The 27,291-nt window shown below is 41.3% G+C and overlaps 1 pseudogene; it reads left to right on the top strand.

Moving 5' to 3' along the window:
• The first annotated feature begins 10,399 nt into the window (after positions 1-10,399).
• Positions 10,400-27,291, top strand: part of LOC120856351 — a 21,747-nt pseudogene continuing 4,855 nt past the window's right edge.

The raw sequence follows: 27,291 nt of genomic DNA, 5'->3' as shown, positions 1-27,291 counted from the left end.
TGGTCAGGGAACCAGATCCCACATACTGCAGCCAAGAGTTCACGTGCTGCAACTAGAAATACCGCATGCCATCACAAAGACCTGGTGCAGCCACATAAATAAATATTAGAAATAAAGAACCACCAAGGAGGCAATTACGGTTTTCAAACCTGAGCTCTCTTTGGCAAGCAGCTCTTCCTACTGGGCCTTGGTGTGGATTGAATGCCAGATCAGGAGGTCCCAGGTGTCACGGGCTTCCCTGGTGGCTCAGACGGTAAAGAATCTGCCTGCAATGTGGGAGACCTGGCTTTGATCCCTGGGTTGGGAAGATCTCCTGGAGGAGGGCATGGCAACCCACTCCAGTATTCTTGCCTGGAGAATCCCCATGGACAGAGGAGCCTGGCAAGCTACAGTCCATGGGGCCTCAAAGAGTCGGACACAACTCAGCAAATAAGCACGCACAGCACATGGGACCAGAGCTGCCATAACTGAACCGAGTAATGGTTTGCCTGCATATCCTTGGAAAACCTTCAATGTCAGTATCTTTAGATCTTTTCTTCTTTGGCCGGGTGGAGTCACTGGAGAAGTTTTTCAAATTTGCTGCCCAGGGAGTATAGACCTGGGTAGAAGCATTCTGGAAAGAAGACTGGGAGTCTCAAGTTCAGTGTGTAAATGTCCATATATCCTTGCCCTGTTCCCGGTATTTCCAGCATAGTGCCCACCCCTCAACTCTGCCTGCTGTTCTTCAGTTCAGAGACCCCTCTGTTTTATCTTTTCCTTAAACGACTCCTCCAGTCTTCTGCAGAGATGGTCAAAGGACAGTCACCTGACTGGAGTAGTGTGGAGACACTGAGAATCTGCTTCGAACAGATTTATAACCAATATTCTACGGTTAGCATTGCCTGAACTCCCCATTTTCAGAGGGACCCCGAGGCAACCAGTTTGTTTGCTTTTGGGGATTCTGGAATGTAATTAGGTTGCTTCTTGGCTTCCCCACTGCTCACTAAGGATGCAGCCTTTCAGGGCTCATAAGGCTGAAAGCACTCATCCATTTGTGTTCAGTTGCCAGAATTTTGTTTTTCTCCTCTCTATTCAGTGTATCCTTGGGTTTATGCCTTTGGTTTTAAGTCCTTTTTTCTGCAGTTATGATGGGATTTTTGTGAGGGAGTGGAGCTAAATACATGTGTTCCATCTGCTCCCTTTAACTAGAACTTAAGACCATATATGACAAGGACTAAGAAGGCAGAAAGGACAGGGAATGAGACCCTTCTTTTGGAAAGGGGTGTAGTTTTCCCAGGGAAGAGAGTTATGGACTGACAGCCTCAAGGAAAAGGACACCTGTAGGATGAGGGTTGTGACTACAGTCCCTGTGAAGTTCCAAGCGCCAAGTACTTTCTTTTTAAGAGAGGTCAAGTTAATCACGATCGTAATTCTGAATTTCCATGACTCTCCTATAAAAGTTGTCATAAAACTGTTCAGTCTGGTTTATGAATCCTGTGAGGGTTTAAGGAAAGCAGGAAAAAGATGGCTTTATTCTGTCCCACTATCTCCCAGGATGGAGAAAGGGCATTAACTTTGAGTGCCCACTCCCTAGCGAAAACAATAGATCCTGGAAGATTGTTCCAGAGAGGACAAGAGAAGAAAGAAAATCATCTGTTTACTCTCACGTGTTAGTGAAGGTTGTTCGTTTGAGGAGAAAGAACTCCAGCAAAATCCTGAATTATTTAAGTGGAGTGACAAGTTGATTTATAAACCAGATGAATTCATTGGAAGCAGAAGCTCAATGCTGGGGTGACTGTGACGCTGAAAGACAATTTTTATTTTTAATTTTTTATTGTGGTTGATTTAAAATGTGTTGATTTCTTCTCCATAGCAAATTAACTCAGTAATACAGATTATACATTCTTTTTGATATTCTTTTCCATGATGGTTTATCCCAGAACATTGAATATTGTTCCCTGTAGTACCTTGCTGTCTGTCCATTCAATATGTTATAGTTTGCATCTCCTAACCCCAAACTCCCTGTCTGTCCCTCCCCCTCTCCCATATATGAAGGTACACAAATTGTAAATGTGCTTGTATTTATTTTTAATCTGTATTAGAAGGAATAGAATTGGGTTAAATATAGAATGTAGGATATTATTGCTTTGAATGAGGGTAGTGTGCACTGGTAAGGCACTCATTTTACAGGGACTGCATGGAAACACCCTGGTGGTCCAGGGGTTGAGACTCGGCTCTTCTACTGAAGAGGGTGAAGATTTGGTCCCTGGTCCGGGAACTAAGATCCCACATGCCACACAGTGTGGCCAAAACAAAAACAAAAAATACAAAGACCGTATGCCTTGTAGGATCATTGTTCATGCCTTCAGTGGCTGTCTGATTTGGGTTCTCTCAGAAACATACTCTGACAAAGGATTGGGCCTAAGTAGTTTATTTGGGAAATACCAATAGGAAATGGGGGAAGGAGGTGGAAAGGAAAGTAGCCAGTAAAAGGTACATTATTAAGCTAGTTACCTCTGTAGGAGTGTTGTGTGCTTAGTCGCTCAGTCGTGTCTGACTCTTTGAGACCCCATGGACTGCAGCCTGCTAGGCACCTCTGTCCATGGGGATCCTCCAGGCAGGAACACTGGGTTGTCATGCCCTCCTCCAGGGGATCTTCCCAACTGAGGGACTGAACCAAGGTCTCTCACATTCTTAACGATCTGAGCTCCCAGGGAAGCCCTCTCTGTAGGAGACTGGAGTTTAATCTCACTGAAACTCTGGGAAACTGCATAATAACCTCAGAATCATGCCATCTAGTGTGAGCAGTCTGGGCACTGTCAAACCAACTGATCAGAATCATTGGCTGAAGGCAGGTGGTGGGGGTGCTTGCATGTCTGCTCAGTCGTGTCCAGCTCTTTTCAACGCTATGGACTATAACCTGCCAGGCTCCTCTGTCCGTGGGACTTCTCCAGGCAAGAAGTGGGTTGCTGTACCCTCCTCCAGGGGATCTTACCAACCTAGAGACTGAATCCACATCTCCTGTGTCTCCTGCATTGTGGGCATATTCTTTACCCACTGAGCCACCTGGGAAGCCTGGTGGTGGGGGTAGTGGGAGGGTAATCAGTGTTAATTCCCTGCCCAGCTGCAGGGATGCAAATACAGGCAGCTGGCATCACTGAAGCACACTGGAAAGTCTAAAAGGTATGCATACGACACAAACAGTATCAGCTCCTGCAACTAAACTTACCATTGTAAGTGCTTGGAAGTGTTGATAGTATAGATAATTATGAGTGCTAGCATAGATTCCTCCTGCATTTTTTCCATCATTCGTCTGCTGGAAGTTGACAATTATTTGTGATGGAAAATACTTAGAAAGTTAAATAATTATAAGTTGAAATTGGGCCTCACTCTGTCATTACTCATAATGTTAATTTCTTTTTGACCCTATCAGAAATCAGTGGTGAAGATGGTAATTCTAAAGAATAAGGCTGAACATTGTAATAGAAATGTGAACAGCAATGGTGATTTGAATAAAATTTACAGATGAAAAAGATTCGTTTTCATTCTAATTCTAAGGAAGGGCAATACCAAAGAATGTTCAAACTATCATACAATTGTACTAATTTCACATGCTAGTAAGGTTATGCTGAGTCCTTCAAGCTAGGCTTCAGTGGTACATCAACCAAGGACTTCCAGATGTACAAGTTGGGTATAGAAAGGCAGAGGAACCAGAGATCAAATTGCCAACATTCCTTGGATCACAGAAAAAGCAAAGAAACTCCAGAAAAACACCTACTTCTGCTTCACTGACTATGCTAAAGACTTTTGAGTGTGTAGAGCACAACAAACTGTGGAAAATTCTGAAAGAAATGGGAACACCAGACCACCTTACCTACCTCCTGAGAAATCTGTATGCAGGTTAAGAAGCAGCAGTTAGAACTGGATATGGAATAACAGACTAGTTCAAAATTGGGAAAGGAGTACGTCAAGACTGTATATTGTCACCCTGCTTATTTAACTTCTACGCAGAGTACATCATGCAAAGTGCCAGACTAGATGAATCACAAGCTGGAATCAAGATTGCCAGGAGAAATATCAATAACCTCAGATATGCAAATAATACCACCAAAATCAATGCAGATGGTGACTGCAGCTACAAAATTAAAAGATGCTCGCTCCTTGGGAAAATAGCTATGACAAACCTAGACAGTGTATTAAAAAGCAGAGACATCACTTTGCCGACAAAGGTCCACATAGTCAAAGCTATGGTTTTTCCAGTAGTCATGTACTGATGGACTTCCCCAATAGCTCGGTTGGTAAAGAATCCGCCTGCAATGCAGGAGACCCTGGTTCGATCCCTGGGTCGGAAAGATCCCCTGGAGAAGGGATAGGCTACCCACTCCAGTATTCTTGGGCTTCCCTTGTGGCTCAGCTGGTAAAGAATCCACTTGCAATGTGGGAGACCTGGGTTCAATCCCTGGGTTGGGAAGATTCCCCTGGAGAAGGCAAAGGCTACCCACTCCAGTATTCCGGCCTGGAGAATTCCATGGACTGTATAGTGCATGGGGTTGCAAAGAGTCTGACATGGCTGAGCATCTTCCACTTTTGCTTTCATGTAGGGATGTGAGAGTTGCACCATAAAGAAGGCTGAGAACTGAAGAATTGATGCTTTTGAACTGTGGTGCTGGAGAAGAGTCTTGAGAGTCCCTTGGACTGCAAGGAGATCAAACTAGTGAATCCTAAAGGAAGTCAACCCTGAATATTCAGTGGAAGGACTTTTGCTGAAGCTGAAACTTCAATACTTTGGCCACCTGATGTGAACAGCCGACTCATTGGAAAAGACCCTGATGCTGGGAAAGATAGAAGGCAAGAGGAGAAGGGGGTGACAGAGGATGAGATGGTTGGATCACATTACGGACTCTACGGACATGAGTTTGAGCAGACTCCAGGACATGGTGAAGGACAGGGAAGCCTGGACTGCTGCTGTCCATGGGGTTGCAAAGAGTTGGACACAGCTAAGCGACTGAACAACAAGCCATCCAATTTGTGGTATTTAATTGTAGCAGCCCAAGCAGACTACTATGGTTCCCTAAATGGCTAACTAGTTGTCTTCACAACACTTAATGAATAATCATCATCAGTTTGCTAATTTGAAATTCCACTTTTATAATATATTAAATTTAAGTAAACTAACATGTCTGTTTGGAGGGTTTCAATTTAATTTTATTAATTTAAGAGTATATTTTGGTGCTGGTTTTATCTTATCTTGATTATCAAGCCTTGTATTATATTAGTAAAACAATTTATACAAGTTATATTGGTAGGTCAGGTCTGACATCATTATTGTTGGAAAATTTTATTGGCCATTCTGGAATACTTACCATTCCTGGTAAACTTGAGAACCATTTAACTTATTAAAAGGAAAAGTTGAGATTTTTATTGGGGAGCATTAAAGTGGAGGAAGCTGACATATTTAGAAAGTTCTATTCCAATCCATGAACACGGTGTACATCACTATTCTTTCCATTTAAATCAGTAATTTTTGTGACTTTATTGATAAGGTCCTGCATAATTCTTATTTATTCTTAGCAATATTTTATTATGGAAACATTCAAACATACAGGAAAGTTGAAAGACTTTTATAGTGAGTATCCATGTACCACTACCTAGACTTTACCATTAACGTTTTATTATATTTTATGCCGTGGTATTGTTGAGTAGCAGGTGGAAGAGCAGACTGCTTGGATTTATCACTTGCAAGCTGTATGATGCAGGACAAGTTACTTAACTTCTCCAAACCTCAGTTTTCATATCTGCAAATTAGGAATAATAATAGCATTTACCTCAAGAGGTTGTTATGAGGACCACATTGGTTAAAATATATAATGCACTTGGAACAAAGCTTCATACTCTGTAAATACTACATGCTAGTGTGTTAGTCTGCTTGGGCTGTTATAACAAAATATCATAGACTGGGTGCCTTAAACAATGGAAATTTATTTCTTCATAATTCTGAAAGCTAGAGGTCCCAGATCAAGGTCTGGCAGGATCACTTTCTGGTGAGGGCTCTCTTCCTGGCTGTACATAGTGACTTCTTGCTAAATCTTCATATTAGCTTTCCTCAGTGCCTGCCTTCAGAGAGAGATTAGGCCCTCTGCTGTCTCTTCTTAAAAGGACACTAATCCTATGGGATCAGGGTCCCACCCTTGTGATCTCATTTAGTGTTAATTACAGAGAGTCCCTGACATGATTTTTCAATTTTACAGTGGTGTGAAAGTGATATGCACTCAGTAGAAACTATAATTTGAGTTTTTATTTTTTTTCCTGAGCTAGCAATAATTGGTTTAATACTCTCTCATGATGCTGTGCAGTAGCAATGAGCCTCAGCTCCCAGATAGTCACAATCACAAGGATAAACAACCAATACACTTACAACCATTCTGTACCTACACAGCCATTCTGTTTTTCACTTTCAGTATAGTATTCAGTAAATTACATGAAATATTTCAATACTTTATTACACAATAGGCTCTGTGCTAGATGATTTTGGCCAACTCTGGCTAATGTAAGTGTTTTAAGTACATTTAAGGTAGGCTAAGGACATGGAACAACAGACTGGTTCCAAATAGGAAAAGGAGTATGTCAAGGCTGTATATTGTCACCCTGCTTATTTAACTTATATGCAGAGTACATCATGAGAAACGCTGGGCTGGAAGAAGCACAAGCTGTAATCAAGATTGCCAGGAGAAATATCAATAACCTCAGATATGCAGATGACACCACCCTTATGGCAGAAAGTGAGGAGGAACTAAAGAGCCTCTTGATGAACGTGAAAGAGGAGAGTGAAAAAGTTGGCTTAAAGCTCAACATTCAGAAAACGAAGATCATGGCATCTGGTCCCATCAGTTCATGGCAAATAGATGGGGAAACAGTGGAAATAGTGTCAGACTTTATTTTTTTGGGCTCCAAAATCACTGCATGAAATTAAAAGACGTTTACTCCTTGGAAGAAAAGTTATGACCAACCTAGATAGCATATTCAAAAGCAGAGACATTCCTTTGCCAACAAAGGTCCGTCTAGTCAAGGCTATGGTTTTTCCAGTGGTCATGTATGGATGTGAGAGAGTGCCGAAGAATTGATGCTTTTGAGCTGTGGTGTTGGAGAAGACTCTTAAGAGTCCCTTGGACTGCAAGGAGAGCCAACCAGTCCATTCTGAAGGAGATCAACCCTGGGATTTCTTTGGAAGGAATGATGCTAAAGCTGAAACTCCAGTACTTTGGCCACTTCATGTGAAGAGTTGACTCATTGGAAAAGACTCTGGTGCTGGAAGGGATTGGAGGCAGGAGGAGAAGGGGACGACCGAGGATGAGATGGCTGGATGGCATCACTGACTCGATGGGCGTGAATCTGAGTGAACTCCGGGAGTTGGTGATGGACAGGGAGGCCTGGCATGCTGAGATTCATGGGGTCTGAAGCTAAGCTAGGTGAGGTGTATCAAATGCATTTTTTACTTACAGTATTTTCAATGTACTATGGGTTTATCCAGATGCAACCCCATCATAAGCTTAAGAAGGTCTGTACTTTCTTATTCCAAATACAGCTACTCTGGGGGTTAGAGTTTCAACATATGAATTTGTGGGGCTGGCTGGGGAGACAGACATTCAGTTCATAACAGCTAGCAATGACATTGGTTTATTCTGTTTTCTAAATTGTTGCTTTTGTAAGCTATTGATGTAGAAGACAAAATAGCATTAGAGTGTAATCATTTCTCCAGAAAATACATAAAAGACATGAAAAAAATGGTGTGTGTATGTGTGTGTGTAGGTGAGTCTGTGCACCGAAAGTTAGCAATGGTTATTCTACTTGGTGAAATTATAGGTGAGAATTATTTTGTGGTATTTCAGAAATATAAAGAAAGCAATTAACGTTAAGGACTTCTTGAATACTAGAACAAAAAACTACCTAATCGTTGTTGTTCAGCCACTAAGTCGTGTCTGACTCTTTTAATGAAACACTGGATTCCATTCCACTTTCAGTCTTTTCTAAGGTGAGGTGAAGTCGCTCAGTCGTGTCCGACTCTTTGCGACCCCGTGGACTGTAGCCTACCAGGCTCCTCCGTCCAGGGGATTCTCCAGACAAGAATACTAGAGTGGGTTGCCATTTCCTTCTCCAGGGGATCTTCCCGACCCAGCGATCGAACCCAGGTCTCCCGCATTGGAGGCAGACGCTTTAACCTCTGAGCCACCAGGGAAGCCCAGTCTTTTCTATGTACATATTAAATGAAAGTGGTATGGTCATTTTATACCAATGTTGTTTCTACAAAAAAGAGATACAGATGTTTTCCTTTGTCAAGGGTTTCAAATCTCCCCGCGGAAACGTTCACAAGTCTATGCCCTGCAGAGGAGAGCTGGTTCTATTCTGTAGTCTTCGGACGAGAGAGAAGACAGGCTCTGTGTCATTCCGCAGGAGCGGGCTTGCCTTAGGCTGGGTTCTAGCCCCAGGCTGCAGGCAAACCGGAGTGACGGTATCGCATCCCGGAGAGCATCCCCTGAGGCGCCCGCAGGCGGGCTGGCTGCCCCGGAGGACGCTGGGAACAGCGCGCCGAGGCTGCTTGTTGCGCAAGCGCACCGGCCAGGGCTGCGCTATGTGGGAGCATCTTGTCCCTGCGCGGTGACCGGTCCGCGGCAGCCAGAGGGCTAGGGCGTGCGGTTAGAGCAGGTGAGAGCGGTGAGCCAGGGCTCCCTTGGATCCGGAAAGCGGACAAGCTGGGAAACGCCGCGTCTGCCCAGCCCGGCGTCATCTGTGGCTCGCGGTGTGCTCCCAGCCTCTGAGTCAGGCTCACACAAAGGCTGCGAGGGCTGGGCCAGACCGGTCCATCTTTGGAGCAAGGTTTATCATCTCCATTTACAGAGGAGGAAACGGAATCAGTGGGATTACGTGCTTTGCCACAGCCGACAAGTGAAGGAGCTGTATTCAAACCCAGATCTTTTTTGATTACAAATCGCAGACTACTTTAAAAGTGTTGTTCAGTCGCTAAATCGTGTCTGACTGACTCTGCAGCACTCCAGGCTTCCCTGTCCTTAACTATCTCTTGGAGTGTGCTCAAACTGGTGTCCATTGAGTGGAAGATGCCATCCAACCATCTCATCCTCTGTTGCCTCCTTCTCCTGCCTTCTATCTTTCCCAGCATCAGGGTCTTTTCCAATGTGTCCAGTCTTCACATTGGATGGCCAAATTATTGGAGCTTCAGTTCAGTCCTTCCAATGAATATTCAGGTTTTATTTCCTTTAGAGTTGACTGATTTGATTTCCAAGGGACTCTCAACAGTCTTGTCCACCACCACAGTCCAAAAGCATCAATTCTTCATTGCTCAGCCTTCTTTATGGTCCAGCCCTCACATCTGTACATGACTACTGGAAAAACCATAGCTTTGACTATATGAACCTTTGTCGGCAAAGTGATGTCTCAGCTTTTTAATATGCTGTCTAGGTTGGTCATAGCTTTTCTTCCAAAGAGCAAGTATCTTTTAATTTCATGGCTGCAGTCACCATCTGCAGTGCTTTTGGAGCCCAGGAATATGAAGTCTGTCACTGTTTCTACTTTTCCCCCATCTATTTGCCATGAAGTGATGGGACTGGATGCCATGATCTTAGTTTTGTGAATGTCGAGTTTTAAGCCAGCTTTTTCACTCTTTTTTTACCCTCATCAAGAGGCTCTTTAGTTCCTCTTCACTTTCTACCATTAGGTAGTATAATCTGCATATCTGAAGTTGTTGATATTTCTCCTGGCAGTCTTGATTTCAGCTTGTGGTTCATCCAGCCTGGTATTTCGTATGATGTACTTTGCACATAAGTTAAATAAGCAGGGTGACAATATACAGCCCTGACGTACTCCTTTCCCAGTTTTGAACCAGTCTGTTTTTCCGTGTCCAGTTCTAACTGTTGCCTCTTGACCTGCATACAGGTTTCTCAGGAGGCAGGTAAAGTGGTCTGGTATTCCCATCTCTTTCAGAATTTTCCACAGTTTGTTGTGCTCTAGACAGTCAAAGGCTTTAGCGTAGTCAGTGAAGCAGAAGTTTTTCTGGAATTGCTTTGCTTTTTCTGTGATCCAGTGGATGTTGGGGAATTTTTTTTTAATTAATAAGCCAAAGTAATTTTGTTACATAAATCAACCCATTTACTATAGGCTAGCAACGTTATCAAATGGTGCTGCTTCTGCTGGCCCTTCAATTCCTTCAGTCTTCTGATGGCAGACTTTTCTGTGACAGCAGCAGTGGTGTATAGGTCCAGGCACCACCAGCAATGTTTTCATGCAGGAATCACAGTGCCAAATGCCCACAGCTCATCTCTTCATCTTGGTTTTGCCACAGAAGGAGCAGGTATTCTTGGCGTGCTGGCTGATTTCAGTTTTCTTCACTGTTTTCCTGAGGGAGGCACCATAACGGGTGGTGTATTTGCCCACGATTCCAACCTTCTTGGTGCATTTCGCCATTTTAACACAACCTATGTCTGAGCCCAAGACCAGATGTTGGTAATTTGATCTCTGGTTTCTCTGCCTTTTCGAAGTCCAGCCTGTACATCTGGAAGATCTTGGTTCACGTACTGTTGATGCCTAGTGTGAAGGATTTTGAGCATTACTTTGCTAGCTTGTGAAATGAGTGCAATTGTATGGTAGTTCATTCTTTGACATTGCCTTTCTTTGGGATCAGAATGAAAACTTACCTTTTCCAGTCTTGTGGCCACTGCTGGGTTTTCCAAATTTGTAATTTCCAAATTACTTTAAAGGTAGGACTGCCTAAAACAAAGAATTGGGTTTTATTAATTCCTTTATGCTTCTAGACACCAGCAGTGTTTTGGACCATGTGGGTTGTGTCTATCCATGATCTCCGTGTATCTACTGTAAAAGAAATTTTCATTGATTGCTGTAAGTTCTGACCATGTGATTGAACTTCCTAGATCTTTTCACTAACATTGATGTTTTCTGCCCATCGTGGTGACTGGGAATAAATACTTGGAGCCTCCAGCTGCGTGCTAAGGAGACAGATGGAGGCAAGGATGGGAGGTGTTCCTTGAGAGCCTAGAGAGTAAAACTGTCCAGACTCTGGATTTTGGTGCTGTTTGTTCCCTGGGTTCCTAAGAGTGGAGGACACCTGTGCAGTTGTAAAGCCTCCTGTCAGAGACTCTGGCAGTTTCCTCATCAGAAAGTGGAGAAGCCCAGTCAGGACTCTGCCCTGTGGGTGGAGCCAGAGTTCCCCAGAAAGGAGTGCTGAAGTCATCATGATCCAGTGACTCCTGATCACCTTGCCCACCGAGGCCAGCACCTGGGTGAAGCTGCACCATCCAGAGAAGACCGTGGTGGGGGCGCCCCTGTGGGAGGACATGACTGAGATGTTTACAGAAGGTGAGACTAGACTGCTGGGTGGGAGGGAGGAAGAGCACCGTCCTCCAGAGTGGGAAGGAATGTAGACATCTGAGCAGAAGCATCTGTTGGGGAGGCAGTTGGGTAAAAAGCCTCTGGAGTTCTTTGTTGCTCCTGGCCTGAGGTTTTCCTAAATAATAGTGGTTAATTCAGCCCCCAACCAGTATTTTAGTGTCATGACTGTGTATGTTATTTCAACTTCCCCGTGGGTGTATGAGGCTGGGAGAACTTGCCTGATTTTCCATATTTAACAGTGAGGAAATGTGAATCAAACAAATGACCTGTCCAGGTGCCGGGTATGTAGGTCAGAAGTAGAAGGCAGGAGGGAAAGTACCAGGTGAGACTGGAGTATCTTGAGCTCAAATAGCAAGGAAAAGCTCAGAGACTAACGGACCTGTGTTTAAAGGGTGCAATAGCCCGGTTCAAACTGGGGACAGTTTAAGTATCCAGATTGATTGTAACACCTTAAATAAATAAAATTCCACAAATTCATGATGATACTTAAAATAGAGGAAGAAGAGGGGAGAAAACTCTCTGTCAACATTGGAAGTGATTAAGACACTGATTTTCTTACTTTGAAAATATATTATTATGGGAATGAAGGATGCATTGACCTTGCTTTTTAAATCCTTTTCAGAAAATACCTTCTAGTAATGAATGTGAAAGGAATGGTGGGATATTTTACTATAAATGAAATAATTGGAAGATTGATGGGGAATAGGATATTCACAAGGTGTCAAAGTGTCACCCCTACAAATGAAATGAAATGAAAGTTGCTCAGTCATATCTGACTCTTTGCGACCCCATGGACTATACAGTCCGTAGAATTCTCCAGGCCAGAATAGTGGAGTGGGTAGCCTTTCCCTTCTCCAGGGAATCTTCCCAAGCCAGGGAAGATCCCAGGTCTCCTGCATTGCTGGCAGATTTGTTACCAGCTGAGCCACAAGGGAAGCCCAAGAATACTGGAGTGGGTAGTCTATCCCTTCTCCAGAGGACCTTCCTGACCCAGGAATTGAACCGGGGTCTCCTGCATTGCAGACAGATTCTTTACCATCTGAGCTATAACCCCCCACAAGTCACTTGCTAAATGTCAGGGGAAGAACATACTTTTCCAGTGGCAATATCTGGTGGTCACTATCTTAACCAAGTGTTCCAGTGATGGGATGACCTGACATTTTGTGCCTCTGAGTCATGTAATATAAAGCACATGGTATCACCCATAATATATTCCTCCCTAAAATGTTTCAGTTCAGTTCAGTTCAGTCACTGAGTCATGTCCGACTCTTTGCGACCCTATGAATTGCAGCACGCCAGGCCTCCCTGTCCATCACCAACTCCCAGAGTTCACTCAAACTCACATCCATCGAGTCAGTGATGCCATCCAGCCATCCCATCCTCTGTCGTCCCCTTCTCCTCCTGCCTCCAATCCTTTCCAGCATCAGAGTCTTTTCCAATGAGTCAACTCTTCTCCTGAGGTGGCCAAAGTATTGGAGTTTCAGCTTTAGCATCATTCCTTCCAAAGAAATCCCAGGGTTGATCTCCTTCAGAATGGACTGGTTGGCTCTCCTTGCAGTCCAAGGGACTCTTAAGAGTCTTCTCCAACACCACAGTTCAAAAGCATCAGTTCTTTGGCGCTCAGCTTTCTTCACAGTCCAACTCTCACATCCATACATGACCACTGGAAAAACCATAGCCTTGACTAGACGGACCTTTGTTGGCAAAGTAATGTCTCTGCTTTTGGATATGCTATCTAGGTTGGTCATAACTAACTTGATCCAAATTAAAGGCTGAACTTCTGATTTAAAGAAAATATAGGGGATGGAGAAGTAAGATAAACCTAACCATGAGGATACAGTAAGACAATACCAGTGTTTTAAAAGCATGAAAAAAGTAAGAGAGGCTTTGAATAACAGCCATTTTGAGTGTGTGAACCTTGGTTGGCTCCTGGTTTGGGAAAAGAAATCCAGGTTAAAAGATAGTTTGGGAACAGTTGAGGAAATCTGAATATTTACTCAATATCTGGATGGACATTATTAACTCTCTGAACTGAGATAAACGGTATGCAGGAGAAGATTCTTTGAAGTATTCAGGGAGGAGGTATCATGACAGCATGTGGAATCTTAGTTCCCTCACCAGGGATTGAATTCACGACCCTTGCAGTGGAAAAGTGTGGAGTCCTAACCATTGGACCTCCAAGGAAGTCCTATGATATCTGCAACTCTGAAATGGCTCAGAAAAAAGTATAGATAAATGAAGTAAATATGGCAAACGTTAGTGATTATTGCAGAGAAGGTGATGGCACCCCACTCCAGTACTCTTGCCTGGAAAATCCCATGGACAGAGGAGCCTGGTAGGCTGCAGTCCATGGGGTCGCGAAAAGTCGGACATGACTGAGCAACTTCACTTTCACTCTTCACTTTCATGCATTGGAGAAGGAAATGGCAACCCACTCCAGTGTTCTTGCCTGGAGAATCCCAGGGACGGGGGAGCCTGGTGGGCTGCTGTCTCTGGGGTCGCATAGAGTCGGACACGACTGAAGTGACTTAGCAGCAGCAGCAGCAGCAGTGATTATTGAATGTGGGTGGAAGGTATATGGGTGTTCAGTATTCGTGATAAAAAGTTAAGGGAAAAATACAAGGACAATAATTCATGTGCTTTTTAAAAAATTTCTCCAACCAAGATGGGTTTATTCAGAATCAGCAGAGAATTGCAACTTGTGGTCTGCAACTACTGTGAACCATGTACAAGTCCCCAATGATAAGGACAGGAGAATACTTTATAGAGAAAAAGGAAGTTGGAAGAGCTATAGTTAAAAATATTCCATAGCTTTTCGCTGGCTGAATGCTTGCCATGAAAGAAGAGGAGTCTCTTCTTCCTGTTGGACTCTGCTATCATTGTAGAGTATGAGAGCTCCCTCTTCTGGTCTCCCAATTTTATTTAATTGAGTGAGTGAAAGTCACTCAGTCGTGTCCAACTCTGTAACCCGGTGGACTATACAGTCCATGGAATTCTCTAGGCCAGAATACTGGAGTGGGTAGCCTTTCCCGTCTCCAGGGGATCTTCCCAACCCAGGGATCGAACCCAGGTCTCCTGCATTGCAGGCAAATTCTTTACCAGCTGAGCCACAAGGGAAGCCTTTTTAAAATTGAGGTTTCTGTTAATTTCTACATTTCCTCCTTTTGACCAAGATCTTCCTCTGGAAACTTGGTTAGTCAAGAGTCAGGTTTTCTAGTTTCATCAGCCCTTTTGTCCCTCAATGTCAAGAAAGTTCTTTCTGGGAATAGTGCCTTACATCAGAGGGAAAGTATACAAATTGGAAACCTATTAACGTCAATTTGAGTAAAACGAAGGGGTAGGAGGGAGAACTCTCAGGCATTTTTTATCTAAAGTGCTTATATTGGAGATTATCTGAAGCATTATGTCGTCATTACAGCTTTAGTGACGAACTTCCAACAGTCCTGGTCTGGATATGTTGGGAAAGCTGTCTCATCTATCTCTCGTGCTATCGTCTGCTTCAGTTCTAGGAAATATTTACTTTTAGGTCACCAGGTGATACGCATTTCTAGTTAGTGTCTGGTGCTTTTTTTAGGTGTGTCATGTGACTCCAGGTGTCTATTCCCTGGAGCGTAGCAGCACAAGGATTGGTTAGCAATACCCGTTAGGAGCCTTTCTAGGGCTATTACAGAGAGTTTTTGGAGGTGTCTTTCCTAATGGATGAAATCTCCATTCTAAGGTGTGATGCTTAAGATCTTCACCTTTCAAGGGAGCACTGCTAGTGTTGGAGGATCTCCTGTAGAGACGTGGGTCAGAAGTGGGTCTCCAGGGGGACGGGGGTACTGGCAGCAACAATCCTGGAAGGTGCCTCTTGGCGTGAGCCCTCTTGGAGGTCGCCATTAGCCCTGCTATCTCATGTGCTTTAATTACAAGTTATTTTGTTTTGCTTTTTTCATTTGTTTGCATCCTGTGGGATCTTAGTTAACCTGATCAGGGATTTAACCCTGTAACCTCAGCAGTGAAAGTGCAGAGTCCTGACCACTGAACTACCAGGGGATTCCCTAGTTCATATATTTTCTAAAAAGATTATTTATTTATGGCTGTGCTGGGTCTTTGTTGCTACACACAGGTGTTCTCTAGGTGCGGTGCATGGAGGCTACCTGCTCTCTAGATGGGATGTGCAGGCTTCTCATTGTAGTGACTTCTCTTGTTGCAGGGCACAAGTTCTAGGCACTTCAACAGTTTCAGCTCGCAGGCTGCAGAGCATGGGCTCATTAGTTGTGGCATATTGGCTTAGCTGCTCTGTGGCATGTGGAATCGTCCCAGATCAGGGATCAAACTCATGTCGCTTGCATTGGAAGGCAGATTCTTTACCACTGAGCCACCACGGAAGCCCCATATTTTTAACATGTCAAATTCAGCCAGTATTTCTTGAATTCTAGTAGCCTGGCAGGGTGTTATACTTAACTAGAAGATGGGAAACAGTGAACCAGATAAAGTTTCTACACATATACTCATAATACTCAACTGAAGGATATAATTATAAAAATAAATATAGTAGGAGGCAGCCTGAGATACCAGATTAGAGAGAAAAACCAAGCTTTGGGCGAATATAGGGGAGAGGAAGTTTTTTTTCTCATTAAGGGGATCTGATAAAACTTCACTTGGACTGATCCAGGATACCTCGGTTTTTCACTGTGTAGGCCTTGGGGGAAGTTCTGAGCTGGGCGCTATTAATATCTAGGTGTGTTCAAAGAGTGGGTTATGTGGTAGGTGTGTCCAGTGTTTAGAGGCAAGAAATACTTGGAGAAATAGCTTTGGACTCTTTGTGGAGGATCTTGAAGTCTATGATATGGTAAAGTGTTTGGATTTTTCTTTCTTGTAGTGAGGAATGTTTGAGGATTTTTGAGGTAGGTCTGTGCTCTTGGACCAGCACTGGTCATTGGGAAACATTAATCCTGTAATCAATGTACTGCAGATCCTCCCATTAGGAGGCTCCAATCTGCTCTTGAGTGGCTCTCAATGTCCCTCTTTGTGAATGTATTGAGAGAGGGGCTGTGTTCAGCAGGTCTGCAGGAAGTTTTTCCATTTAGGGGGATTTGGAGAGATGCAAACTTCATAGCTCTTTTCCTTTCCCAGCTTGGCTATCTCAGGATGCTGATGAGACCCAGGGAGAAAGTTTTGAGGATGAAGTGATCTCTGGGTCCCTGACAGCAGAATCCCAGGTGGGTCGGAGTTTCCTGTCACTTTCATGAAATTTTTTCTTAGATTTTAAGAGCCCTGTACTTTGATTTTCTTTAGCTTGACTTCTTGGATTGGATTTTCTTAGCCTGTTTGAAATCAGCCTGCATAGATTTATTTTACAGGTAATTTCCCCACCAGTAGTAACCCTCCTGAAGAACCCTCTTGTTTCCAGCAAACCTCTAGCCATTTATCCAACAACAAATTAAAAAATCATGTTTTTTTTTTTTTTTTTTTTTTGTGTGTGTGTGTGTGTGTATGTATGTGGGAAAAGTACATAAAGTAATTCTTTTTTTTTGGCCATGCCAGACAGATTGCAAGATCACAGCAGTAAAAGCCCAGAATCCTAACCACTAGGCTACCAAGGAGCTCCCTGTAATTCTTGCTCTTAAAATTCACAAGATGTCATCCAGGGGAAAGAAAAGCATTGTAAAACATTTTAAGCAACATTTTTAAAATGAAAAGAGTGAGGTTCTGATATTCTTGGAGATGCATGTACTTCCTTAAAGACCTTTGAGAGAGGATCTTTGGTCATGTCCAGGAGCAGAATTGTAGATGAAGAGAAGTGAGTAGAGAAGCTGCTGACAGGTCACAAAGGGTGCAAATGAAATAGGCCGAGCAGAAAAGGAAGGAAAGCTTCCAAGAGTCATACATTAGCTCATTAGAAAGCCAATGATACCGGGAGCAGGCAAAGTTCTGTACAACCAAACCCCAGAAGCACAGGGAAACTCAAGAGAGTTAGAGAATTAGAGAATTAGAAAACCAATGCAGAAGGAGATATTAGAGAACAGGAGACTTTTAAAGTGAAGAGATCTTAGCTTCCAAAATCACATGGTATAGGGTTTAGTCTCATGTCTTTGGGGCTTTCCTGATGGCTCAGACCAATGTAGGAGAATCCTCCTGCCAATAGAGGAGACATGGGTTCAATCACTGGGTTGGGAAGATCCCCTAGAGAAGGAAATGGCTGCTCACTCCAGTATTCTTGCCTGGAGAATTCCAGAGACAGAGGAGCCAAGAATCAGACATGACTGAGTGACTAACACCAAGTCTTTAACTTTGCTCAAATTCAGTTTTCTCATTGGTTAAATGTGGATCCTAGTGTTGGCCTCATAGGGCTGAAATACATTCCAGAATTATTTACAATCCATGAAAAGCATTAAAATAGTCTGTATACTTAAGGAATTTGTTATTATTTCAGCCTTCTGGCTTCTGAGTTCTCTTCCCATTTAGTAATATTTAAAAAAAAAAACAACTCAAATGGTTATTTGTGTAGGTTATTCACAGCAGGCCCTCGTACTTCCCAATACAGTGTCCACTTTGGTCAAGGGATCTTCCTTACAAGGTACAATTCATGCTCCCTCCAAAAATGTGCTATTCTCGCATACTTTTCTTACTAACAGAAATCCCTAGCTAAGGGTCTTACTCAGGTAGAAATGTTCTCATTTATAACCAGTTCTTTCAGCCCAGCCAGGGTCCCTGTCTTGTCTTGTGGCCTTAGCCTCCTTTTGGACTCTCCCCTTTCTCAAATATTCCTGATTTTTATTGTCCTTAAATTACTATATACTGTTTTACAACCTTCTTTAATACAGTTCATGAGTATTTTGCCTTCAGCCAAACTGCGAGTTGGAAGAGACAACTTACACGCTCCCTGCATTGTTTTGTAACCTCCATCAGAGAATCAGCCAAATGGTTTTCAAAAGACTGTCCACAGGAGCTGATGAAGGCTGAATGACAAGGAGTTCTCCTTCTAGATTTCCCCACATCAGAGATGGGGTTGGTCTTCTTTACAGACCGGGACCTGGTGGACCGGAGTCGACGAAAAGAAAGAGAGAAAAAGAGAGAGAGAGCAGTATCTCTCGGATTACGTGGAAGACCAATAAAACCCATACACAGGACTTGTACTGCTCACAAAGGCACAGGACGTCCTCTCAAGGAGGTCTTGAAAGCCCGGGCGAGAAAGTGAGCTCTGTAGGTTTCCACGCTCTGACGAGAATGAAGACAGAAAGAAGGACACAGGGGACCCAGATCTCTAGTGGAGCAAGGGTATTTTATTAGCAGAAATGCAGGCTTATATATCTTTAGTAAAGTGATTACTCAGCTATTACAAAGAATGAAGTTTCATCCGTTGTAACAAAATGGAAATACAAGGTCACTGATGCTGAAAAGAGTCACTGAAGGGAGTTACTGAAAGGAATCCAAGCAGGTACCCTTTCCCATGATCTCAGTCCTGAGAACTACGTGCAGCTCTACTCATTCCTGGACTAGGAACTGATAAGGAACAGAGAATCCTTGAGAAATGGCACACAAAGGAATAAAAGTGCAACATATTGGATTCCTTAAAGTTGAACATCCCCTGATAATTCCCCCTTTTTTATTTTTTCATAATTGCGGGTGACTGTAGATACTTTAGTGAAAAAGGTCCTGACCAAATGAGTTTGTTTAGTTTGAACAATTTTAGTTGAAAGGCATTGGTATAATATGCATATAACCATTAGGACAACTATTAGCATTACAATTCCAGATCCAATACTATGTATAATGCTTTGCAACCATCTTCAAGGGTCTAGTCCAGATAATTGATCAGCTAGCTGTTCAGCTAAGGCTTCCAGATTGTTGGAAGAGGGTAGACTCTTAGGCTTTAAAGATTTTTTTTTAATAATTGTACATTTAAGGAAGCATTATCATGTAAGTCTTGCAAATGAAATTTGATTTGTTTCCAATTGTAGGCACTATAGTTGAACCGAACAGGATTAATATAAAATTGAGTAGAATTTCAATCACATTTTAGTACAGCTTGTTTTTGTAAATCTATTAATTGATCTCCGATCCATTGGAGGGCTATTTTTATTTCCTGTATTTCATCCTGAACTTCCTCATTTATCTAAGCCTCAGTGGTTCACATAGTATGAGCATCTTTAGTCCAATTTTGGATAAAATTGTGTGTTTGAATTGAGGTTTGTAAAGCAATGCTGGCAACAGCAGCAGTAGTGTAAATGGCTATTAATCCCAAAATGCCAAGAATTAGCCATCCAATGAATTGTTTAGATCATTGGAATAATTTAGTAAGTAACTGGGAAGCAAGTCCGGCCATGGGACCTTCCTCTCAGGGTCGTTGGAGATCTATTGGCAACCATAGGTTACGTCGAGATCAAAGAATCAGAAGGGATTCATTTTTTATAGACATGGAGGAGTTAAGACAAGTATATAGTTTGCAATTTATACAAGTTACAGAACATAAAGTCTTATTAAATTGTAAGTTTCTTATAGCTACAACAAAAGGAAGGGGAACACAAGCTTGTATGAAATATGAATGATTATAATGAAAGGAATAATGACTATAACCATAACTAGTCTCTGTGAAATATCCAGTCCAAGTTACAAGTTCTTCAGTGTTTGTGGCAAATTTCCAAATGTCTCATTGTTCAGGTCCAATCTGTTTATTGAGGATGATTTGAGGGCGAGGAGGTGCCATCCCACCGCTGCCACCAAGAAGTCCTTTGTCATGGTAATGTTTCATCGTAGTATTGGTAGTCTTCCATGTTACTTGAGTAGTATAATCACATACAGTACAATTAATATCATCTGAACAGTCAGGTAACCATACACCATGGTGTAATTGGTTACAAACATAAACTTTCCTGATCTGGTTTGACAACTGTCCCAATGAACAGGAGAATATTTAAAGTTTTTATAAGTAAGCCCTTTACATAATGGTTTTTGTCCTTTCCCTGGAGTTTCAGCAGTGTTGACATGGTTCTCATAAAAGAAAGGGCAGTAAATAATCCAAGCAATGTCCGATAGTCTTTTATTGGAGGCAGGACAAAAGCCCAAGTTTGTCGGCTAATGTTTATGTATAATTCTGTTGGGACCATGTATAAAGGAAAGATTTCATAACCTAGAGAAATATTAATTAGTCTCTCTTCTTCCTCAGGGCGTGAGGGCCCCTCCAGGCTCTAAGGAGGAGGCATATGTACTGAGTCATTAGTGGATACGATTGGTCTTATGCCTGTCCATGTTATAACCTGCAATAAAAGGGGGGTTAGGTATATAAGCCCAATAAGTGTAATTAATCAAGTCAGCCTGAGCGGGGGAAACAAAAGCAAGCAAAGCAAAGCATAGTGACAAAAATATTTTCTGGATTCCGAGGCATTCCCTGTTGTGAAGCCAGATTTTCAGCTTGATTAGTAAGGGTTTTTATCTGTCCCCAAGTAGGGAGATCATGAGGTAGATGACGTTGAGTGCGGCGTTTTTTGGAAATCTCTAAAGCCACCATGGCTTGTACTGGAACCTCCTCTTACTGGAGATTTCGCCTTTTCCTCTCTATCTTGAATGCTGGTGGTTCCCGGGGGGTGGATCTTCTGAAGAAGGAGCCAACTGACTTCGTTGGATCCATCTGGAGAAATATAAGCATACATCTTTCTCTGTAATATTAATTCTCCAGATTTTCATTGTTTAGTTAACCCGTCTTGATACCAAATAGGCAGAGGAAGGGAGGTATCCTTCAATGCCTCGAAATGTTTTTCTGCTTTTGTCAAAATATCTCCTTGCGGTAAGTTTAAAAAATTTAAAACAAATAAAACTGTATTAACAGTAGTTAATACAGGTTTAGAGAATAGTTTATGTTGGAATCTAGTAAAGTCTGTTTTAGATAAGGAAGATAGTAGTGTGTTCCTGTGTATTCTCCCTTTTTAAATTTTTTTATTTGTAGTTTCAGTGTGTGATGTGTTTGTTTGACTATACATTGTGTGTGTGGATTATAAGGAATATTTGTAACATGTTTATTAGAAAATGATTGTAAAAATTGTTTGAAGTGTTTAGAAATATAGGCAGGGCCATTGTCTGTTTTTATAGAACTAGGAGTTTCTATTATAGCAAAACAAGTTAATAGATGAGTTATAACGTGTTGTATAGTTTCACCTTGAAGAGGTGTGGCCCAGATAAGAGAAGAGTTTGTGTTGATACAGATATGTAAGAAAGAAGATGGAGAGAGTTCAGGGCAATGAGTCACATCCATTGGTCATAATTCAGTGGGTTTTAATCTTTGAAGATTGATTGCTATCTTGTGTAATGGGTCGAAGATGTAAGGGTTTATAAGTAGAGCAATTATTAATGAATTTTTTAGCTTGGTGGTATGGAATTTTCTATATTTGGTGTAAGGAGCCAGTATTATTGTGTAATAAAGCATGTTGTTCTTTGGGAGTAGCAAAAGAAACAAATTTATTAGCTTGTTCATTACCATGAGTCATAGGGCCGGGAAGGCAGGAATGTGTTTGAATATAAGTAATATAAATTGGAGAAGTGCGTTTTCTAATAATAGATTGTAGTTTGAAAAAAAGGTTGTTGAATAACAGGTTGATTGGAGTTTATAGTGGAGGTTTCTATATTTTTTTAATACAAAAACTGAATATAAGGAACCAGAGACTATATTAATGGGGTAAGGATGTAAGTAAATAACTTGAATGAGAGCATATAATTTGTTTTGTTGAGCAGAATGAAATTTAGTATAAAAACTTTTATATTTTTTAAGAGACCAGAATGAGGCTTTGGTGGTTTTGGTCCCATCTATATAGAAAACATCAGCTTGAGGTATAGGTTGTGAGCTGACAATATGGGAGATAATAAATTCAGTATTTTTTAAGAAATTCTAGAGCTTGTTAGAAGGATAGTGAAATGAAATATCTCCAAAATATTCCAGAAAGGCTATTTGGAAATCAATAGAAGTTTGTAATGTGTTCTAAAATTGAGATTTATTAATAGGTATAACAATTTTATGAGGATCGGAGCCAATTAATGGCTTAGTTTTATTTCTTTCATTGATGACAATTAAAGTGATTAAATCAAGATAGGGTGTAAGTGATTTTGTCCCTCTAAAATGGGTATAGATCCATTTTATTGGGTGTTTTAGTAGGGCAAGAAGTCCTGTGGGAGAATGAAGAGAGGGGAGTATAAATAATTTTAGAGGTAAATCAAGTCTAATATGTGTAAGGAATTGCTTTTGTAATTTATTTTGTATTAAATAGAGTTTTTCTTGTGTCTCTTGTGAAAGTGAACAAGGGCTATTTAAATTGGGATCTCCTTTCAAAGTATTAAATAAATTAGTTGATAATTAGCAATGTCTAAAGAAGATCTAATCCAGTTTATATCATCTAAAAGTTTTTGAAAATTATTTAAGGATGATAATTTATCAGTACGAATCTGTGTTAGTTGAGGAGTAAGATGTTGTCTATTAATAATAAACCCTAAGTAATGGTGAGGTATAGAGGTTTAGATTTTTTTAGGGGTAATAATTAATCCAAAGTCTTTTAAGCATTGTTGAGTTATATTAAACATGTGTTGAGTTTCTAACACGGATGGAGCTGAAAATAATATATCATCTATATAATGAATAACAAGAAGGTCAGGAAATTGTTTTCTTATAGGTTTCAGGGCTTTGGCTACATAATTTTGACATATGGTAGGAGAATTCATCATTTCTTGAGGTAATATAGTCCACTGGTATCATTTATGGGGCCTGGTGTGATCAGGATAAGGAAGAGAGAAAGCAAATTTCTCTCGGTCTAGAAGGTGTGCCGCTGCTGCTGCTAAGTCGCTTCAGTCGTGTCCGACTCTGTGCGACCCCATAGACGGCTGCCCACCAGGCTCCCCCATCCCTGGGATTCTCCAGGCAAGAACACTGGATTGGGGTGCCATTTCCTTCTCCAATGCATGAAAGTGAAAAGTGAAAGTGAAGTCACTCAGTTGTGTCCGACTCCTAGCGACCCCATGACTGCAGCCCACCAGGCTCCTCCGTCCATGGGATTTTCCAGGCAAGAGTACTGGAGTGGGGTGCCATTGCCTTCTCTGCTAGAGGGTGTAAAGGTATAGTAAAAAAGCAATTTTGTAAATCTATAATAGTAATATGCCAGTTTTGAGGAATAGTAGTAGGTGATGGGATTCCTGGTTGTAATGCACCCATAGGTTTCATAGATGTATTAACTTTTTAAAGGTCTGTTATGAGATGCCAATTGCCAGATTTCTTTTTTATAACAAAAATGGGAGAGTTCCAAGGGGAATAAGATTTCTCAATATGTTTTAATTCTAATTGTGTATCTATAAGTTCTTTAGCACCCTGTAATTTCTCTTTTGTAAGGGGCCACTTCTCTGTCCAAATAGGTTTGTAATAATTTTAAGTTATTTTAATAATTGTTTTGTTTGTTAAATGAGCAGTGGCCCCTAGGAAAAATGTGGAATGTATATTTGAGTTTGTCATAGTATAAGTAAATACCTTTCTAATAGATTAAGGGGTGTATCTATCACATAAGGTTGTAATGTTGTAGGCTGGCCTTCTGGTCTATCACAAGGATAAATTTGAATGTTTGGATAGACTTCTTGTACTTTGGCTTGAGAAATTTCTGTAATTTGGTAAGAAATTTTCTGTATAGGCCAAGATTTAGGCCATAAGTATTTGGAAATAATAATGGATTCAGTATCGAGGAGATTAGAAAATGTTTTATCATTCATTTTGATATTTATATTTGGTTGGGCATATTCAGATACCAATGATGTCCATAAGGATTGTTTTTGATCTGTATTTCTTAATTTATTTGTCTGTATATCATTAGAGGAGTTAATAGAAATATAAGGTAAAAGAAGTAATTGGGCAATTTTGTCTCTTTTTTTAAATTGTCATAGTATCTGAGATGACATGATAATTTGAATTTCTCTCTTATAATCTGAATCAATTATTTCAGGGTGAACAGTAATTTTCTTAGAAGTCAAGCTAGATTGGCCAAGTAAAAGGCCGAAGGTTTGTGAAGGCAGGGGTCCAAAAAGTCCAGTAGGTATTCTAGAAGGGATTGTTTGAGTGAAAAGATGGAGTTTGTCCCTGTTTTTTTTTGTTGAAGGGGACCTGGGGAGTCCCCTGTTTGAAGTTTTTCAAAATAAGTTTTCTCTCAATATCATATTTAGATTGGCAGTCTTTGGCCCAGTGTATCTCTTTATGGCAGCGAGGGTAGATTTTTGGAAATTTTTTTATTAGTTTTAATTTTTTATTTTAATTCTTAGGGCAATCTTTTTTTAAATGGGTCTTATCTCCATATGCAAAATATCCTTCATTTCCCTTTTTAAAAGCAGCAGCCATTGTTTCAGCTAACATTTCTATTTTCTGTGTCTCAGACCCTAGATTGCAGCAAGCCTTCAAATAATCAATAACAGTCCTGGTCTCACGTATTGGAGTGATATCCCTTTGACATTTTTGATTTGCATTTTCATATGCAAGCAGTTTTTCTAGTTGTATTTTGGTTTCTTCTCCAATTACACTGTGGGAAATAACAGTTTCTAGTCTAGCTAGAAAATCAGCATAGGCTTTATTAGACCCTTGTAATATCTTAGTGTAGCTATCTTTAGGTTCTCCTTGAGGAGTAATTCGATCTCAAGCTTCAAGGGTAACTTCTTTTAATGGTTTGATGAGCCCCCAAGATGATAGCTTACAGTGAATGATTCTGTCAGATTAGTAGTCTCTGAAGGAGAGTTAATTCTGGGACCAAAGACAGGTTTCAGACATTGAGAGCTTTGTGTAAAGTGACAGATCAGAGAAAGCTTCTGATATAGATATCAGAAGGGGATAGAAAGAGTATTTGTCTCAGTAGTTTAAGTGGGACCTTATATATTTCTCAACTAGTTGTTGAGAATAGGTAAAAAGAATACCTCAATGTTGTAAGAGTTCTGTTAGGCCCTTTCCCAAGACATATATCCAGAGATAACTTTGGCACAAGATTAGCCAGGGAGAACAGGTTCCAGATAGTGTCTCTGGGCAAGATATAGTGTTGCTGTGCAATCAAGGGTACAACTCTTGAGATACAAGTTCCCCGGCAAGGTTTGTTACAACTATAATCATTAACATAGAGCCTAAGAAAAGCATTTCCATGAGTAAGACATTGCGCTGTGTAATCATTAGTTCTGGACCTAAAGAAAGGTCAGTTCTCCAGCAAGATACATTGTTGTACAAGGCTTAAGGAAAGCATGAGTGATAATGTTTGCTTCCTCTTTATAGGGCCTTGGACTGTCTGCGAAAGCTTTAACTCTTTCATTTCCTCCTGTTTTTAGGAAAATATGGTTGTCAGGGAAAGGGGTGGAGAAATCATTCCGTAACTTTTTCCTGTTGGAAAGGGGTGTAGGCCCTAAATTGTTGAAGCAATATATTTTCTTTATCCTCATATTGAGGATTTTTGATCCAGGGGCCCCAAGTAATAGTTGGAAGAGCCTGTGGCAATCATAGGAGCTTGAATAATCATTTGTAACTTAAATGCCTCAAACCTCTTAGATATAAAATTCATTATATAGTTACAGATATAAAAGGCAAACAGCAAGAATAAGATGACTACAATTGTTACAATCAAGATAGTTTTCCACCATTTGGAGATAAGCCTCTATTTGCTGATGTGAAAGCGAAAATCTTTGAACTTTAAATAAATAATGAAGTAAAGTAGAAAAATGGTGGGGCTTTCCAGCTGTTTGTCCCATAACGCCGCACTTACCTGACCTCAGTAGGTCCCAGTTACTCCATCCTGAATACTGTGAATTCCAGGTCCCTGTTCAGGTGCCACTTGGTCCTTACGGACGAGGGCCTGGTGGACTGGAGTCGATGAAAAGAAAGACAGAAAAAGAGAGAGCAGCATCTCTCAGGTTATGTGGAAAACCAGTAAAGCCCATACACAGGACTTGTACTGCTCACAAAGGCACATGGCATCCTCTCAAGGAGGTCTTGAAAGCCTGGGTGAGAAAGTGAGCTCTGTAGGTTTCCACGTTCTGACGAGAATGAAGACAGAAAGGACACGGGGGACCCAGGTCTCTAGTGGAGCAAGGGTATTTTATTAGCAGAAATGCAGGCTTATATATCTTTAGTAAAATGATTACTTAGCTATTACAAAGAATGAAATTTCATCCGTTGTAACAAAATGGATAGTCTAATACATACAAGGTTGCTGATGCTGAAAAGAGTCTCTGAAGGGAGTTACTAAAAGGAATCCATGTCCATGTAGGTACTCTTTCCCATGATCTCAGTCCTGAGAACTGCATGCACCTCTACTTGTTCCGGGAATAGGAACTGATAAGGAACAGAGAATCCTTGAGAAATGGCACACAGAGGAAGAAAAGTGCAACATATTGGATTCCTTAAAGTTGAACTTCTGCTGACAAGATGGGTTCCCACATGTGGCAGGCTTTCTCATACAGATTGATATAGACCTATCTGGCCTGAGGAGAATCTCTGCGGAGGGCTGTTTTTCCACCTCTGTGACAGATTTGCTTAAAAAAAAAAAAAAAAAAAGAGGGTCCAGGAAAACTTGGCTACAATTTCTCAGCATATAAAGTTAGAACAACTTCCTGATTCAGGCTAAAAAGAAATATATTTGATATTCTAGCAACCATTGACCTTCAAGGACATAATTGTGGACTTCACCCAGGAGGAGTGGGGGCATCTGGCCGCTGCTCACCAGAATCTGTACCGGGAAGCAATGCTGGAGAACTATGGAAACCTGGCCTCAGTGGGTAAGGGTGGATTCCCTTTGTAACTAGAACCTGCCTATTGGAATAAGAATCTTTATTTCTAACTGAACTGCTCTGCTTGGGCTTTGGGTTCTGTGTTAGAAATTTCTAGTTCCGTTTGAACAGCAAGTCAGAATTGCTGTGGTCTTTTCT

The sequence above is a fragment of the Oryx dammah genome, unplaced genomic scaffold (assembly GCF_014754425.2).
Source record: "Oryx dammah isolate SB20612 unplaced genomic scaffold, SCBI_Odam_1.1 HiC_scaffold_28, whole genome shotgun sequence".
NCBI lineage: Eukaryota > Metazoa > Chordata > Mammalia > Artiodactyla > Bovidae > Oryx > Oryx dammah.
Note: the sequence above shows the minus strand (reverse complement) of the source record. Positions and strands in the feature narration are given on the sequence as shown.